A 5345-nucleotide genomic window follows, 5' to 3' on the forward strand; every position below is an offset into this window, starting at 1 on the left:
TAATCAGGAAATGGTTCAGATATGAGTTAAGACGATAAGGACGAATATGGTGTTATGTTATGAGTATTGAGGATTCAAGTATGAATCATTAAATATCTTATTTTATAAATATGAAAGTGAGGCATGAATAGGCATCCGGAGTTAGGGCGGGTAGAGTCCCTAGCTGTTGCCTTCCAGGAAGGGCGAACTCCTGGCGTTATAGGACATGTCCGGGTAAGTCTTGCAAGCATAACAATAAAAGGCTGGGTGACGACCCTCAATAGTTTGGAGACAGCTGGTACTGCGTGGTACCCCTCTCCACTCGCGTTCATGCCAAACGATTTGATTTTGTGAAACTATATTAACTGAGTTGTGAAACGATTATCTGTTATTATAACTATGTGTTAGTTTTCAAAATACACCTAAACTCGTATTTTCTATTACATAGTGTGTACTCAGCTTTGCTGATAGTGTTGTCATTTCTGTGGCCTGTCACTTAGTGGGTGGCAGAGTCAAACAATGTTGCAGGTTTGGTGTCAAGAGCTCGGGAATGGAAGTGGAGCAAAAATAGGATTACGTTATGTAAAGGATTGAGTTTGTATTCTAGTTAATTGATTAGAGAACAGTTATTTATTATTCCTTTGTATATAACTTTTGGGGATTAGAGTGGAGTTATTGGTGTAATTCAAGACTTATATAAAGGATTTGGTTTTGTGGGCCAGTAACCCACAGGTTCAGGATCGTTTTATAGGTTATGTTTTCGCTGCGAGTAAATGTTTAATCCGAGGTTTATTAAGCATTGATTGTGATTAGTGGATCTTAAGTGTATTTACCTAGCAGCTCGGGAAAACGGGTTGTTACAATGGTCCGCTTAGGAGCCATTTTGTAACTCTCTCCATCTAGTCGTGGTTTGCTGTTTTGTGTTGTATTGTAGGTTTTAGGGAACTATTACCTACTTTCTATCTGTTATATGACCGCTACACCGTATTAAAGAGGTTGGCCGCTGAGTCCCGAGATCCTGAGGATGCTTTCCGGAACCTTGAGCAAAAGAAGAGCCAAGAAACGAGTGAATGCTGATTCACCCGATAGAATCGGGCGGTACGATCCGATCGGGCGTAGAAGCAAGAGAAGGATTTTTGCTGCGGGCCCGATCGGGTGTTGAAGCCCAGTCGTAATTCCCTGTTGATGCCCGATTGGGCGATATGGCCCGACAAAATCGGGCCCCCATGGGAAATCTGATGCGCAGGTACTGAACTTTTAGGTGTCCCGATGACATTGGGCGGGTTAGCCTGATTTCATCGGGCGTATGTGATTTTGAACTGGTTTCTCTATGTTGGAGCCCAATCTGATCGGGCGACTTTGGCCCGATCGGGCGACGTTACGCCACACGTTTTTAATGAATACGGGGGTTACTTTCGAGACTTTTTCCTATTGATTTAAGGACTTGTATAAATAGAAAAATTAGAATTTTGAGAAGACATCTTGGTTTTTATTATTAGTTTTCTCTAGAGTGTTTCAAGAACCCTAATTTAGTGGTTATTGATTTCAATTCAAGATCGAACCTTTTTCTTGTTCACAAGTTCAATATAATTCGGTAATCTTTCTTTATTACTTTTTCTATTGTTAATTAGATTCTTTTCTTAGTTATTTGCAATGTTTCAAAGTATGAGTTTTTATATTAATTTTGTTATTGTTTTCATAATTATGAGTGAGTAGTTTTATTTCTAGGATTGTGCTCTATGTATGCAATAAGGGATTGGTAGATTAGTTTGATTGCCTTGTATTTCAATTGTTTCCTATGGTTGAATCTTCATGCTAGATTTATAAGTTTGGCCTGATTTATATTTCCATTATTGCAATACTGAATCTGCTTCGAGAGGAGAGATACCGTATAAGCTTTCAATCATTAGGCAAAGTGACCCTTGACCATGCGAGAGCGGCTGGGTGATATTTGAGGGAGGTAATGTTCAAGAGAAATTACATGTGCCCTAGACGGTTTGACTTATTAGGTGGGTGTTATTCGTCCTTGATTTCCCAAATTGTATGCATAGTGATCCATGATTCTATTGCTTTATTAATCGATTTATACCTTCTTATTTAGTTCTTTATTATTTGCTTAGTTTAGTAACACAACTCTATTCATCTGATTTTGTTAGTGTAATGTTAGAGTTTAGATATAATAATATAACTTTCTCCTTGTGGATTCGATCCTGACTTCCCTGACTACTAGTTAGTGGACCTTAGGTTATTTTTGATTAGGTGATACGACTTTAGCCTATCAAATTTTGGCGCCGTTGCCGATGAGACAATTTAATTTTATTTTTTCTGAATTATAGTATTAAAGTAACCTCAACTCTAAAGAACACTTGTTCTTTGGAGCATCTCACGCTTGTTTTAGTGTTTTTGGTGTATGAGCAGGAAATTAAAATCCCCAAATCTCATCCCATTCGACCCGGAGATTAAAAAGACTGCTCGTAGACTCAGAAAGAAACTAAGCAAGCAAAGTTGTCTGCAGGGACACCTCCCAAAAGACACCTTCTCCACCATTTTCCCCGTACCAAGAATTCTTCGCCTCACCTATTAATCTCAACATGGGTGAGAATGTTACACGAATCTTCAGAGACTACGCACAACCATCTCCTGATAATGTGCCTACTGGGGTACGGATGCCCACTATCGCCGCTACGAATTTTGAGATCAAGTCTCATGCCCTGAATATGGTTCAGAATAATCAGTTTGCTGGGTTACCATCTGAAGACCTAAATCAGCACTTGCAGAGGTTCTTACAGTGTTGTGCTACTCAGAAACAAGTTGGTGTTACTCCTGATGAGATGAAACTCATCCTATTTGGCTTCTCTATGTCCGACAAAGCTCTATTTTAGTATAATAAGCTGCCTTCCACCATCACCACCTGGCCAGAACTTTCGAAGATTTTTCTTATCAAGTGGTACCCTTACCAAAAGACTGCCGATATGAGACATGCAATAGTTACTTTCACCCAAGATCCTGGTGAGTCTTTATATGAATCTTGGGAGCGGTTCAAGGATCTGCAGCATCTCTGTCCTCATCATGGTTTGGACCAGTGGTATTTGTGTCACATTTTCTACACTAGAGTTGATGCAGATACACGAGGGGTAATTGATGGAGCATCCGGTAGGTTCTTCATGAATAAAGCGTTTGAGGAAAGGTATGAACTTTTGGAGAAACTAGCATCTAATCAAGCATCTACTATTCGTTCCTCTATGAAAAAGGGAGGTAAACATGATGTTGAAGCCATTTCCTTACTGTCTGGGCAACTAGCTACTCTAACTCAAAAGATTGATTCCTTGAAGTTAGGTAATGACTGCTCCCACATGAGTGTTAACGCGATGGCTAGTGCTTCTAACTACAATGTTCACCTTTGTGATGCTTGTGGGATACTTGGGCACAACTCTCAAGAGTGTCCTGCGCTCCTATCCTCTATGGTACAGGGCAACTGTGAGGCAATTAATGTTTTTCAATCACAACCTAGGAACCAAATCAACCCATATTCCAACACTAATAATCCCGAGTTGAGACACCATCCAAACCTTTCATATAGGAGTACTAATGTGTTGAACCCTCCGCCTTAACAACCATATGTACCTCAACAACATGGTCAACAATATCAACCAGCACACCAAGCTCCACCTGGGCTCCAGAGAAATCAAGCAACTCAACAACCTGCTCCTACAACCGACCCAACCATGACGGAGCTGAAGAACATGATGTTCCAAATGCAAAAAGGGTTCAATGCTTTTCAAGCCGACACAAAAACTCAACTGGAAAATTTGGGTACGCATAACAAGATGTTGGAGACTCAACTAGCTCAGTTGGCTAGTTCTTCTAATAGTAGGCCACCTGGGGCATTACCTTCACAATCCATGCAACCAAGGGATACTGCTAATGCCATCATTCTTAGGAGTGGAACACATTATGATGGTCCCACAATGCTTAAGGATGGTCCGGTTGAGCCTGAAAAAATTGCAGATGTCATTGAAACTTTAACAACTCCTGAGGAGACCACCATTGCAAATGCAGAGTAAGCATATAAATACCCAAAAAAGTTTCATCTACCACTCCTGCGATAAAGGTACCATTCCCCAATCGTCTATCGAAAAATAAGCTTGATCACCAACTCGGTAAGTTTATGGAGGTAGTGACGAATCTTCAGGTAACTGTCCCATTTACTGAACTTATTACTCAAGTTCCTGCATATGGTAAAATTTTGAAGGAAATCCTGACTAGGAAGAGAGCCTTTAATGCAGTTGAAACTGTTGCCTTTACTGAAGAATGTAATGCTCTTTTGCAAAATGAATCCCTTCCTAAATTGAAAGATCTGAAGAGTTTCTCTATCCCTTGTAATGTTGGCACCATTTTTTATTGACAATGCCTTATGTGATTTAGGTGCTAGTGTGAGTGTAATGCCCCTTAATGTTTGCAAACAGCTTGACATGTGAGATTTAAAATGTACCAACATTACTCTTCAAATGGCCGATCGTTCTGTTAAATACCCCCTAGGTATCTTAGAGGACGTTCCTGTGATGGTAGGTAAATTTTATATTCCTGTAGATTCTGTTGTGCTTGACATGGAAGAGGATACTCAAATCCCAATCATCTTAGGGAGAACATTCCTTCATACTGCTGGAGCTATCATAGATGTTAAAAATAGGAAATTGACTTTGACTGTGGGAGATGATAAGGTGACTTTTAGTTTGACCAATGCTTTGAAAAGTGCCATGCTAGAGGAAGTCTGTTATAGAATAGATGTCATTGATGTGCTGGTGAATGATGACATGCCTCAATCCCTTCTGCGGGATCCTTTGGAGGCTTTGCTTTGTTTTACATCTTCCACAGGTGATGATAGTCCCATGAATACTGAAGTGGATGATTGGGAAGCAGCTCTTACCTGTGTAGAGCTTGACGGTATCACCACTCACAAGGAGGAATGGTTAGTACGTGCTACTCAACCGGTAGAGGTAAAGAAACCTGAACTGAAACCCCTTCCCCCTTCTCTGAGATATGCTTTTCTAGATGAATCTGAACATTGCCTTGTGATTGTTAGTGCTTCACTAAATGATGGTCAAATGTCCCAACGTTTTTCTGTTTGGAGACATCATAAAAAGGCCATTGGATATAGTATTAATAACTTGAAAGGCATAAGCCCTGACTTTTGCATGCATAAAATTCATCTCGAGGATATACAGGTCAGCGTCGTTTGAACCCCAATATGTAGGAAATTGTCAAGAAAGAGGTTATGAAATTGCTGCTTGATGGGATCATCTATTCCATTTCTAATTCTAAGTGGGTGAGTCGAGTTCAAGTGGTTCCTAAAAGGGGCGGTACTA

The 5345-nt window shown here is 40.2% G+C and overlaps 1 non-coding gene across 1 annotated transcript; it reads right to left on the reverse strand.

Annotated features, from left to right (window-relative positions):
* Positions 1–2948: 2948 nt before the first annotated feature.
* Positions 2949–3055, reverse strand: LOC125492198 (small nucleolar RNA R71). Its single transcript, XR_007268642.1, has one exon. It is a non-coding gene; the product is annotated as a small nucleolar RNA R71 (small nucleolar RNA).
* Positions 3056–5345: the final 2290 nt, after the last annotated feature.

This window comes from Beta vulgaris, chromosome 7 (assembly GCF_026745355.1).
Source record: "Beta vulgaris subsp. vulgaris cultivar EL10 chromosome 7, EL10.2, whole genome shotgun sequence".
Classification (NCBI taxonomy): Eukaryota; Viridiplantae; Streptophyta; class Magnoliopsida; order Caryophyllales; family Amaranthaceae; genus Beta; species Beta vulgaris.